This window comes from Physeter macrocephalus, chromosome 10 (genome assembly GCF_002837175.3).
Source record: "Physeter macrocephalus isolate SW-GA chromosome 10, ASM283717v5, whole genome shotgun sequence".
In the NCBI taxonomy this organism is placed as follows: Eukaryota; Metazoa; Chordata; class Mammalia; order Artiodactyla; family Physeteridae; genus Physeter; species Physeter macrocephalus.
The window spans coordinates 83,506,133-83,520,190 of record NC_041223.1 but is presented as its reverse complement, the minus strand read 5'-3'; the positions used below and the strand labels follow the sequence as shown (position 1 = coordinate 83,520,190).

The 14,058-nt window shown below is 40.5% G+C and overlaps 1 protein-coding gene and 1 long non-coding RNA gene across 4 annotated transcripts in view; one reads left to right on the top strand and one right to left on the bottom strand.

Annotated features, from left to right (window-relative positions):
- KCNQ5 (potassium voltage-gated channel subfamily Q member 5) overlaps positions 1-14,058 on the bottom strand; it is a 616,346-nt gene that overhangs the window by 265,484 nt on the left and 336,804 nt on the right. The window lies entirely within an intron of this gene.
- On the top strand, positions 7,370-9,990 carry LOC114486993 (uncharacterized). The gene is made up of 3 exons (XR_003681552.2): positions 7,370-7,456; positions 8,776-8,869; positions 9,294-9,990. It is a non-coding gene; the product is annotated as an uncharacterized lncRNA (long non-coding RNA).

The following is a 14,058-nucleotide window of genomic DNA, read 5'->3' as shown; positions in this document are numbered from 1 at the left end:
TGATAAATAAATTTTTTTTTTTGGTCGCGCCTCATGGCATGTGAGATCTTAGTTCCCTGACCAGGGATCGAACCTGTGCCCCCTGCAGTGGAAGCATGGGGTCCTAACCACTGGACCGCCAGGGAATTCCCAAAGAAATATTTTTATAAACTGACATCATAGGTAAAGATTGTCTTAATGGCCTACTATCAGATCCTACTGTAGGTCCATTTGTCACCCCCCCACCCCGTGTTGTCAGGCTTCTTTCACTGTTATCACAGCTATCACAGATGGAAGCTCAGTGCACACAAAATCATGTGCATCAAAGCATTCCTTTTCACTCTGGTCTATGGTTGGCAGGCTTTCAAAAATCCTCACAGCACAACATCACTCTGTATTACATTGATTGGTTTTAGAGTGTTAGATGAAAAGAGCTATTGCTGAAAATTTAGTTAAAAAATTAAACACACTCAAGACACTTCCCATAGTTTTGTGCTCTGGGATGTCATTCCTGTAATTAGATTTGAATTGTATTGTGAGTCTCCTAGATGCTCAAGTTTTATAACTACACTTTAATTCACCAACAATTTCAGTCTGAGTTTTCTCCCAAAGCAATGCAAAAGTGATAAAACTATTGCTTGTATTATAAACTCTGAAATGAGAAAGTGTGATTTATTCATTTCCCCTAATTTATGGGGAAGTATTCTTGTTTTCCTTAACATTTCTGAATTTCAGGGCTGCCCAGAATATGATATAACCAAAATAAAGTTGCCTGCTGCTCTTTAGATTCAGATATGCTGTGCTAACTAAATCTTGTCTCCTAAAATATTTTCATGGCATCCTTAATTGGTAGCACAATTCTAGAATTAAGGATCTGTGTTGAATGTCTTTGTAGTAATCCATATATATGCATGTTTTCTAAAAATATGGAAACCTGAAACTTGATTGGGAGCTTTGTTCCTCAACTCCAGCAATTTGTAAGCATCTTCCTTTTCTTGCCCAGATATGAAAGTTAGTGTTAGTTTGATGCATATAAATTAAATAGCAAATATGAGACAGCAAAAATGAGAGCCAAAAAGGCCCCGGTCAAGGTTCCCAGGCAGAGAGTCTAGTATTCTAGCTCTGATTTGCAGGATCATTACTGCCCAGACCTCACCTGAAAGTTAAATGCATTTTTTTTTTTTTTTTTTTTTTTGCGGTACGCGGGCCTCTCACCGTTGTGGCCTCTCCCGCTGTGGAGCACAGGCTGCAGACGCGCAGGCTCAGCGGCCACGGCTCACGGGCCCAGCCGCCCCGCGGCACGCGGGATCCTCCCGGACCGGGGCACGAACCCGTGTCCCCTGCATCGGCAGGCGGACTCTCAGCCACTGCGCCACCAGGGAAGCCCATGTTAAGTGCATTTTATTTTGCTTATCCGTGGAGGCTCTGCCTCATAACAACGCCAGAGATTTCTCAATTCATTTTCTCCTGCCAAAAATCTGATTTAAAGTTCACATTTTCAAATGGGAAAGCAAAGAGTACTACCTGGCCGGCAATATCCTAAGTGTTACAGTATAACTCAGGAAGATATAGGAGAAAAGAGGAGGAGAATCACGTTCTAAACCCAACTCTTCACGTTTCCTGCAGTAAACAGGCTTCCATGAAGTTTGTTATCTGTTTGTTGTTATTAGTAAAATGGGTCCCAGCTGTGATTCAGGAACATTAACATATCTATCTAATGTGGTACTCATGGATGATCCCCACGTTTTCCTGTTTTCAGATAACATTTTATTACACTTTGAAAATGTCAGAAATCACGTTTCAATAGTGCTACTTCCGTAATGGCAATGGAATGGTTACCTATTCTTGACTTTAATGTAAGGCCTGTAACACCAGTCTAACACATCTTTATTATGTGTCCTCACATAATATGGTTTTCATACTTTGTTGTACCTTAATATATCAGCATAAAAACAGCTAAATTCCCTTGCCATGCTGTTTAATAAAGAGGCAGTGTTTGGCTTCCCTGGTGGCGCAGTGGTTGCGCGTCCGCCTGCCCATGCAGGGGAACCGGGTTCGCGCCCCGGTCCTATTCTTGACTTTAATGTAAGGCCTGTAACACCAGTCTAACACATCTTTATTATGTGTCCTCACATAATATGGTTTTCATACTTTGTTGTACCTTAATATATCAGCATAAAAACAGCTAAATTCCCTTGCCATGCTGTTTAATAAAGAGGCAGTGTTTGGCTTAACAGCTGACAAACAACTGAAAGTGAGCGCGTTTGGGGGACTTCCCTGGCGGTCCAGCAGTTTAGACTTTGCCTTTCCACTGCCAGGGGCGCGGGTTTGATCCCTGGTCGGGGACCTAACATCCCGGCTGCTGAACAGTGCAGCACAAAAAAGAATTTAAAAAATAAAATAAATAAAGTGTACCTTTAAAAAAAAAAAGAAAGTGAGGACGTTTGAATAGAGGAGAGTGTTTTGCTGTGCCCCTGGATGTGTTGGGAGAAAGTGTAGAGTTCTGGGGTTAGACCTCACATGAAAAGAGTGCATAAATGCAACACAACAACGGTTTTGTGTTTCTACTAAATCTCTGTTATGAACAGGATATTTGAGACAGTGTCTATCCTTGATCCTGTGGTTCCATCAAATCAACCACTCATCTTCCCAACTGGTAAACTTGGCATGACGGTGGAGAAGCTCTAGCTCTGAGTCTCTCAATGGCCCGTTTGTTTTATGTTCCGTTCAGACTGTTCTCTGATCGTGGGTAGTGGAGGCTTCATGAGGAAACCGTATTCACGTAACACTATTCAGAACTCAAGATTCCATTGGCTAAATGGAATGGAAGCCTTTCATTTATGAAGAAAAAAGATGGAGCGCCCCTTAGGTGTCAAGTACTCTGTGTTAGGCCCTGGGTACCTGTCAGCTCATATGGCATATAAGGCCCTCAGGAATCTAGTAAAATACTGTAGTCATTCTGAAAGGGGACTCAGAATTTTTCCTTTTCACAGTTTGTGAGACTTAGCATTTAAGAATGATTGATTGAAATGACCTGGAAAAGGAAGGTGAGGACAAGAATGCAGTATTTTTCTGGGGAGTCCCTTAGGCTGTCAGCCTTTCTTGCAGGTTTTCTGTGGGAAAGGCCGATTATGTGATTGAGTAATGTGGACACTAAGAGAGTGAAAGTTTTAAAAATGAACCTTCCTCCAGTTCCCGATGCTCTGGAACAGGATGGCTGAGACGTTTCAGAATGTCCTAGCTAGCATCTGGGTAACAAGGCAACCGTGGATCTAGACATAGAAGATCAAGGCGCTGGTGGTTCTATAGCCGGGCTGCACATTAAATAGTAGAATTCCAATAAACCTCTATAATTCACATGCTAAGTATTGGTCTATATTTTCTATTAATCTAACTTTCTGTGATGATTCACTGTAACACAAAACATGGGAATCAAATGACATGCCTTCCTTAAGCCTTCACTCTCAAGCGAAGCAAAATCATAAGGATAGAAGTAAAGGTCCTCGATACAGAAAGCAAATTATGGTTACCAAAGGGGCAAGGGGCAAGGGATAAATTAGGAGTTTGGGATTAACATATACACACCACTATATAAAATAGATAATCAACAAGGACCTACTGTATAGCACAGGGAACTCTACTCAATATTCTGTAACAACTTATATGGGAAAAGAATCTGAAAAAGAATAGGTACCTGTACATGTATAACTAAATCGCTTTGCTGTACACCTGAAACTAACACAGCATTGTAAATCAACTAGACTCCAATGTAAAATAAAATTTTTTAATTGCAAAAAAAAAAAAAGAATGTCCTCATTAGCATTTCAATGGGTTTAGAAATCAAGATCATTGGGGCCGCACATTAGAATCATCTGGAAGTGTTTCAACACCTTCACATTCAGGCTTCATGCAAAGATGAAAGCAGAATGGACTCCCTGGGGGTGGGGCCTGGGTACTGAAGTTTGTGAAGCACTTTGTACACACGTGCAGCCAGGATAGAGATCCACTGCTCTAGGTCAGCCCTCACTCACCTCCAAGCTTAGGAAACCCAGGTGCCCGAGGCTAAGTGAGGTGCTTGAGATCACACTGTCGAGGAGAGGCAGAGCTGAGCCTCACACCCATTTCTGGATGCTGTGATGCAAGGGGTCTGAACGCTGCGTGCTCCAAACATCTGCCTTTGCCCGTGCTGACTGTTGAGGAACCTTCGGGTGGTCTATCAACAGTAATTCTATTACACATTCAAAACGTCTGACATCCCTTAAAGTGTTGAGATGCCAAAAGCTCACCTTGGCGGGAGGGGGGGAAAGCCAGACTTTTAGGGTCCAGCCTGCCCTGCCCCTCCCCCAATCAGAGTATCTCAGTTTTTATCTGTTTAATATACAGGTTTTCCCTGTAAGCTTTCATGTCAAGAAAAAAGCTAAAAAGGACCTTAAAAAAACACCAAAGTCTCCTCCATACCCTCAAGGAATACGATAACTTGTGTTCATGTTTAGATATTGTTTAAATTATGCCCAGTATCCTTGAAAGAGTATTTATGCATGCGGGAGGTCTAGACATTAAAGATAATATAATTACGAGGGTGTTAAATAGTTTGGCCCTGGTTTGGAACTCTTCTCTGATAATTGACTTGCTGTGTGGATTTGAGCAACTTCTCTGAGCCACGGTGTTGTTTCATATGTAAAATAAACATATTGTTACTGGGTTATTGCCAAGTATTACATGAAATGCTAAATGCAGTAAAGGATTTAGCACAAAAAAACCATAGTAAAGCACAGAATGTCACATTCAACATAAATGCTGCAGAGGGTGTGGAGAAAAGGGAACCCTCCTACACTGTAGGTGGGAATGTAAATTGGTGGAGCCACTATGGAGAACAGTATGGAGGTTCCTTAAAAAAGTAGAAATAGAGCTACCATATGATCCAGCAATCCCACTCCTGGGCACATATCCAGAAAAAACTAATTTGAAAAGATGCATGCACCCCAGTGTTCACTGCAGCTCTCTTTACAATAGCCAAGACACGGAAGCAACCTAAATGTCCACTGACTGCCAGATGAATGGATAAAGAAGATGTGGTACATACATACAATGGAATATTACTCAGCCATAAAAAAGAATGAAATAATGCTATTAGCAGCAACATGGATGGACCTGGAGATTATCATACTAAGTGAAGTAAATAAGACAGAGAAGGACAAATACCATATGATATCACTTGTATGTGGAATCTAAAAGAAAATGATACAAATGAACTTATTTAAAAAACAGAAATGGACTCACAGACATAAAAAAACAGATTTGTGGTTACCAAAGGGAAAGAGTGGGAAGGATAGATTAGGAGTTTGGGATTAGCAGATACAAACTACTACATATAAAATAAATAAACAGCAAGGTCCTACTGTATAGCACAGGGAACTATATTCAATATCTTGTAATAAACCATAATGGAAAAGAATATGAAAAAGAACCAGGGGCTTCCCTGGTGGCGCAGTGGTTGAGAGTCCGGCTGCCGATGCAGGGGACACGGATTCGTGCCCCGGTCCGACCGGAAACTAATACAACGTTGTAAATCAACTCTATTTCAATTAAAAAACAAACAAAAAAACCCCCCATGAAATGCGCGTTCAACATTTATCAGCTTCATTCCCTTCTCTGCTCTTGTAGTTGACAGCAAAGGAAAAGTTTCTGTTAAGTGGTAACATAGGATAATGGCTAAAGAACTTAGCACATAAAAAATTTTAAGGGTGGCCTTATATTGATAACTATTGTTTTTGCATAGCATCTTTAGAAAATATAAGTTTAAGAAGACCCATTTTTATGGTACTTTGGTGCATCACAGTCCTTCCAAATTACAAAAAGCAAAATAATTCGGTTTCAAGATCGATGCTATCTGAGAGGCTATTCAAGAACCAAGTCCTAATTTCTTCTCCATCAGTCCCTGCCACTCCCCAAGGAACCCAACCACCTAAGGTGGATTAAATCACCTATGATATATGTTGCCTTTGTTTTATTAGAGGCACACACTTTTTACTTGTAGTTATAACCGATTACAGGAAGCATGCATTTTTGGCAACACTCAAAGCAATTAAAAATGATTTAAAAGGCAAAAGGACAAAATTACCCGACATGAAATACATCAAAGTAATCTCGTTGTTCATTTTTTTATTTAATCAATGGCCTCCGTTTGACTTTTTGTATTAACTTTAAAGAAGTGTAAACCGAACAATTCAGAAGGACTTTGGATGATCTATTCATGTTCTGTCATCATGTTTATGTTTCCAATTTAGATTTAAATTTCACAGCGGCTCAGACTGCACAGTGATAAGAATGGACGAGGGGCTCCCTTTAGGAGTGACGCTTGTAAGTGATTCTACTCAGCGCTAAAATAAAGGGATGAAAAATTGCGGAACAACTGCCTGTGAAAATAACCTAAACTAATGTTTAGATCTGCCCTAGTCCGCGACTGGCTGCCAAATTTCCATGATGCTACTAACTTCTTCACTGCCTTTGAGGAACTCTGCCAAGAGGCTTCTCCTCTCTGGAGGAAGAAAACAAAGGGAGGCTTTCCCACGAGCTCAGAACAAATCTCAAGTTAACAGCATCCAGATAACAAGGTTGTAACAGCTGACAAGACTGGGAAAGCGTGTGAGATGATGTAATTGCGCGCGCACACACACACACACACACACACACACACACACACAGACACAGACACACGGCGTCGTGGCCCCAGATTCCCTCACGTTCAACACCAAGGTTTGCCCTTCCTTCCAAGCATGGTGCTCATTAAACAGACGTCAGACACCATCTCACCACACATGTGAAACCAACCATTCACACCAACTTACTGTGCTAAGTTTTTCTGGGGGAAGGGCTGCATTTCTAGAAAAGCACGTTTTGTCACCATGTCATTCTTTCAGCTTAAATTCCTGCTACCCTTTACTACAGATTAACAAAAAAAGCTTATTCTAAGTTTACCAGAAGTGAGAGTTTTCTCAACACACACACATACACACACACAGAGTCTTGAAAAATCTTCTGAGAATACAATTAGACACTACTTCCTCGTTCACAAAAGTATAACTGCATGAATAGCCCTTCTTTAAGTGGATACACTTTCATAAGAAAGAAATCTTGGTTTATAGCCAGTTGGCTGCAAGTCAGGCTGAAGTCCACTTAGGAAAATGTTAACCGATCAAAGTTTTAATACAAATATATGTGTCTCTACTGGATAAAGGTGTGTCAGGGGTTCTCATTATGAAAGCTCATCACTGGACTGGAAGACCTGTGAGGGCACGTTTCCCTCAGCCGGTCACTCCAAGTCCAGGCTTTGCCTGGCACACACTAGCCCTCAACACACAGCCACTGAGTGAATGAATGACAGGATCTTGTGGACCAACCCCCTGCAGGGCGGTCCCTAAGCAATTATCCATCTGGGAGCACATTCCTGGGTCCCCAGAAGAAACAGAAAAAGCAGGTAAGAGAACAGATGCCCGTTTCTGGAATTTACAATCTAGATGTAGCCTATGAGTTTATGACTTTTGACTTAAAACAATAAAATTGGGCTCTTTTAAGAAAAAAAAAAGCCTCAGTTAAGGAACAATTTGTCAGGATGATAAAAACGGAATGAATGGTAGAGAAAATTCCTGAGACAGTGCTCCAAGAGCTTTGCTAATTAGAAAGTTACTGAGAAGGAAGGAATTACCATCGAGTGGAAAAGAGAATTTCAAAGAAGGTGAAATCTGATAATCTGGCTTTGAGTCTCACAATGTCTGACTCCAGTTCAAGCTGGAAAATAATTTACAAAATGGACTTAGGTTTAGAACTCAGCATTGTTGTAAGGGGCTAATATATTTTTATCAAATTTCCAACTTTACTAAGGGGATTTCACATCACTATAAAAATATGTTCTTTCTAAAATTTTGCAGTTGCAAGACACAGATTCTAGAATACTGAGTTCTAGAAGGAGAAGTTCTATGTATGTTAAAAGAAGTATACAATGCAAGATCTTAGACTGCATCTAGCATCATGTCCAATAGAGTTTCTTTCCAACGATGCACCTGTACTTGGTGTCTGCGTTGGCTTTGTGTGTATATGCGTACATGCACATGCATGTTTTCTTGGAAGGTTTCCTTTGGAGTCAAACTTTCAAGTTGACGCCTTCATGTAACATAGCAACTGTCCTTATTCAAAAATACTTTCCTAATCTCACTGAATCCTTCCTCTTTGCCTGCATTTCACCGCCCACCCTTCTAACTTACTTCAACTTGGCAGACTTACAATGGCCATTTTCTTTTCCACACGGACAGATTTCTCCTAGGTAATGACTTCAGTTGTCAGGCACAAACACTATCTTTTCGTATCTAGCCCCAGTTATACAAGCCAAACTACTTAATTCCAGAGATATGGCCAGCATTTTATTTGGTGAAATGTTAACTACTTTTCCATCCAGTTCCTTCAATCTCTCTTTTTTTTTTTTTTTTGTGGTATGCGGGCCTCCCTCTGCTGCGGCCTCTCCCGTTGTGGGGCTCCGGACGCGCAGGCTCAGTGGCCATGGCTCACGGGCCCAGCCGCTCCGCGGCATGTGGGATCCTCCCGGACCGGGGCGCGAACCCGGTTCCCCTGCATCGGCAGGCGGACGCGCAACCACTGCGCCACCAGGGAAGCCCCAATCTCTCTTTTAATTGAATGGATTTGGATAGAATATGAAGTCCTAAAAGTACACTCCTCTACACTCTTGGGAAATGAGATCAGGCTTGTCATGTGTTAAGAACTAAACTCTGCCCTTTGTTCTAGGTGCATCGTCCCCTTCCCTAAGAGGTATTTGCTGTCCAGGATGTTCTATGGGAAATGGCTGTGGATTAGGATAAAATCAAAACACCATCACCAGGTAAAAAGTGAGCACAGTTATATATTTTCCTGATTACTGACAGGTTACATGTCTTAGAGAAGGATAGGTTTCTATTTGAGAAGGCTGAGGGATTAAATTAAAGAAGAATTAAGAAAAGAGGATATCAGAAGAACGAGAGAGCTGAAACTTCAGATCATGGGGAGAATGTCCCTCTCTTGCTTCAAGTTCAAATGCTTCTTCTGTTCGTGAAAATACTCAGATTCTCAAGACTGGTTTTCAGGATGTGGGGAACAGTATGTTTCAGGAAATGGAAACCAGGCTCAAAGTTTTCAGAAAAGCAATCTACATTCTCAGATCTAAGAAGCAGCCACAGAACAGGCTAGAGAAGATTGTTTTAAGGTCTTGGGATTGGATATCTAATCTAATCAGTAATAGGAACTTGATTTCACGTGACCTTTTGCAGAGCACAAAAAGTTACATGTGGATGATTAATCCTGATGACATCATCACGGGCAGAAAGAGTCAATATGTGAGTTTCCCCTTCCACGATATGGCCTTCCTCCAAGCTCCAACATAGATTTAGAATTCAAGACGGACCATGCCAGCCTGGGATTGCTCTACTGCCCCAGCCCTTGTCCACTCTCTCCCTCGATGGGCTCTGAAGCACACACAGCTGTGGACTGACTGCCCGCTTGGTGTGGTGAGCGCTGCCACAGGCACGGGCATCTTCTTTGTCATCACCGCCAGTAGGTGATACAGGGCACGCAGCCGGCTCAGCCCTGGGACAGGAAGGACCTGGTGCCACCTTGGTTCCTGTGACTCACAGACGGAGACCAGACACTTAGAGCCTCACCATCCAGTGGGCTTTTCTTTCATGCATCTCACAGGTTGGCAATCATCGTTGAGGATTTTCTGCCCGATTTTTGGATAACGATTTTAGTTTTCTTTCTTGCAAATCTATAGCCTCATCAACTCCAGTCAGTGACACCAACGGTGCCCTGACTCCAAACAAGTGAATCCGTGGAGAGGATGATGACATTCTGGGTGACAGATCATCTTTTAATCAGTTTGTTTACGAAAACTGGCTGCTAGTGGCATTTCATGAAAAAGTGATGTTGGATACTCTATTGAATACAAATACTATCAAGACAGACTTTGAATAAAACAGCCATAAGGGAACAAATTTGTAGAGCCTTTGAGGGCACAATTTTTAGTTTTTCTTAGCTATTCTTGATTTTTTAGTCATCTGACTTACCAGGATAGTTGTTGAAAAAATTCAAGAGAAATATCTGTGTTATTCTTATACCAATTCTGCTCCTGAAAGAACAAAAGCAAATTTCTTGCATCTCCTTTGGGAATTTTAAAAAGGGAGAAGTTTTGAAAACAAAGATTGTTCATGACAGTTTTGAACAAAAAACAATCTGAGAGGATAGAGCTTTTTGAAAAAAGAGAAAGAAGTCTTGTTCTTCCCTTATGGTGAAATATAGCATTAAATTGGTAACCATTTTTCAAAATAAATTTAGTTTATTGGGGAGGGGGCAAGATAAGGCAAATATCACCCTTGCTTCCCAGGGTAACTTTGGTGAGAGTAGCAGGTAGACTTATTTCAATTATGATTTATGAAAAAATGGCAAGAATGATTTGTTAATCACTGCAGAAATGTCCATTTACAGTCCACTGAACAAAAGTGCCAAAATCGGATACGATAAAGTATTGACTTGAAGCATAAGTGAAAATGAGTACAATTTGAATACTTTTAAAGCTATACCAGTGTATCAGTAGTTAAATTTCTTCTGTACAGTTTGTAATACTGACACTATAAAAGCACATGGCATATAAACTCAGGAAAATCTCACATTGCCTAATGTTGACGCTTCATAATCAATTTTAAAGAAACGGGAGAGACATAAAAGCACAAGGGTATTTACAGCTGTCCTTGCCCATCAAGACACCCGGGAGGCTCTGTTCCAACGTGGGCTACTCAAGTGTCCTGCTCCGCTTGGCATGGTTGGAAATACTGTTTGCCACATGTAATTCTATTCTGCGTCAGTGGACTCCAGACCATGAAAAACAAGTGCCACAGTATCTCCAAGAGAGGAAACAATACTACTCTTCATATTTCCTGAGAGACAGCACAGGCAGATGATTTGTATAATGCTGTAGAGAATTAATATTAAATGCCAGCTAGGGCTTAACTTTCCGAACTGGAGTGCCCTTTTGAGAGGGCCAAGACCCGTGTCTGCATTTTATCTTAATTGTACTGAGTTAAAAATATGTGTTCCTTTCTGCTTTTTCCTGAGTCAATATAAGTAAATACAAACACTGCCAAGGAGCAATGCTGATCCATTAGCAACATGAACGAGAAAAGAGTAAAAAAAATAGTAAAATAGAAAAGTGGTAAGGGGGGTAATGATTCGAATGAGACTGTGTACGTGCATTTGTTTGCTGTTTAAAACTTCCTTAGGTCCACATATCTGCTATCATTCCCTCCTACGGAATTTCAAGAAGATAACGTTGTTAACATTGATTATTACAGTAACTGCATATAAAATCTTCATCTTCTCTTGATAAAACTTAGGCTCTTTCAGGTCTTTTCTGAATCTATTTAAAGAAAACTAAAATGAACTGTTAGCATGTGTTAATCTATTAGTGTAAGTAACCTAAATACTGAAATATATATAGACAATAACTTAAGGGAATATTTTTCATAAATATAAAAACATGCATTACTTGGGGGTAGATGCAGCCTTAAGATAACTGAGAATCTCAGTAACTGGCAAGGGTATAAGGAAAATATAAAATTAACCTCCACTTTCTCTTTTCTCCTGATACATATACCTTGAGAGGAAAAATTGGTTCTGAATATAAATCCATGAAAGAGAAAAAAGGATTTTTCCTTCCACGTGAGAAAGGAAGCCAAAACCTAATCAAACACCGTTTATATGCTAATCAGAGAAGCCGCTCTCTGCCCCTGCCCCTGCCCCTGCCCCGTGGGTAGGCAGCCAGCAGACTCAGAACAAGCTGTTCTCATGATTCTTGACTGTGAAGTATGGTAACGACAGGTCAGTTGAATTCAAAAGCCAGCTGGTTTTAGAAAGGTCCTGGCTGTTTGTGAAGTCAATCCACTTTTGTCTTTTTAATCTCATAAGAATGACCTCAAGGAACCTTAACAATTTTCCTTCAGGTTTGTGGTATTGGCAATCGAAGTTCAGTCCAACAATTTTTTAAAATTAAGGATCTGATCACCATGAGATTTGACCCTGATATAGAGGGGAAAGTTGATAATTGCTTTTTAAACTAATGATTTGAAATTAATTGATTTTTTTGGTGTTCTGGGAAAACCCCAGCATGTTGGCACCTCTTTATAACATCATATAATTGGACCCTCAGGACTTTTATGAAGCTTTTAAAAACCGGTTGTTTATATTTTTACCGTATCTAAATTGTAAAGAAGCCAAAGTTCTAGTTAAAGAATTATACTGTAAGACAAAATTAACTACAAACTATCTCCCTGTAACTTATCTGTATAACTTTCCAAGTAGACCTGTCCTCTGAAGCTGCAATGATAAATCTCGTTATTTAATATTTGACAAACAAATGTGCTATTAGAGATAGACAGACTGATAGACTGATAGAGACCTATGCCATGTGGCCTCTTTACAAGATACATCACATTTTTGCTTTTTGAAGTACAAACAGATAAACAGATCATGTTTCTGGATGAGGCACAATTGTATCTATTAGGATTTTATACTAAGACTGAGAAACTCTTTAGTACTTCCATTGGTGTTTCATTAGAGACACTCCCCTGAACCTGAACACCCCAAATCAGAACAGAATAGGTTCATGACCTGTTAAACACACAAGAAGTCTTGTATCTCAGTTACGTTTACCAGGCCAAACCCTGCAGTTCTACTATGAAACACAGTGTATAATAAATATTATTTGATGATGATGACAGCTTTAGATGCTCCAAACTTTCCCTCCCAACTTAGGGTCAAAAGAGTAAATTAAAAAGTGCCTGACCTCAGATTTGCAGTGTGAAACTACTCATATTTCATGTTCAAAGCTCAGGAGAAATACATATCAAATGGAGTATATTTATTAGTTTCAAAATTTTACCTTTTTTCTCTGGACATCATCATTATTAATTAGGATCCATGAGGACCTATGTACAAGGCCCTGGCAGCTCCCTGATATGTTGCAGTTAGTACTGAGGTTCAAAGGCTATTGTGGATGTTTGTCATCTGAGGATATTGTTAAAATAATCACTGGTGGGAAAGCAAAGTGCATAACCCAGGGATATGAAGAGTCATGAAACTCTGCCCGACTGAGGCCACCAGGCCACCAGGCTCCGAGTCTAGACACTGGGCGTGGTGACACAGCTCACCACGGGGCTCTGGATAAACCTGGCCGTGCTTCATGTTCACGTGGAGAAAAAGAGAAGGGAAACTTCCTCCTCCATATGTTGTAAGTGAGACAAATGTATTTTAGATACTTTGAGATTTCCATATGCAAGTAGGTCTAGAATTGAAATATAATTAACAGCAAGATCAAGCACTTTGCCAATCAACAAGTCCTTACTTATTTCCTTTTCTCCTTGCTTTGCCAATTAAATTTAATAGACTTTTAGGTAAGGAAAAAACAAATGTGTTTGGTTTCTTAGAAGGACAAGCTAAATTCAAAGTCATACAAGAGCTCTGTAGCCTTTTGATGTGTTTCCAACTCTTTCTACAAATGGATACAAAAATGTTCCAAATCAGTACATTTCTACTGAAGTTAAAATGGCTCATGACCTATTAAATAAGCAACAAGTCTTGCTTTGCTTGTATCTCAGTTATGTTTTCCAGTCCAAACTCTGCTCTTCTAGGAATTACAGTGAAATATTATTTCATGATGATGATGTTGACTTTAAAAGGTGCATCAAAACATGAACGGGAAACGTGCTAGTCTCATCTATGCCCATTACATTACTTGTATTCCTTTTAATGGATCACCAGGTGATTTGTTTAAAAGGTAGCACTTCATCTGAGGGGTGTAACTGACTTAAAATGGTTGTGGATAGCTATTAACTCAACGGTGTTTTGTTTTGTTTTGTTTTTTTCTTTTTTTTTGCGTTACTCGGGCCTCTCAGTGTTGCGGAGCACAGGCTCCGGACGCGCAGGCTCAGCGGCCATGGCTCAGGGGCCCAGCCGCTCCGCGGCATGTGGGATCTTCCCGGAGCGGGG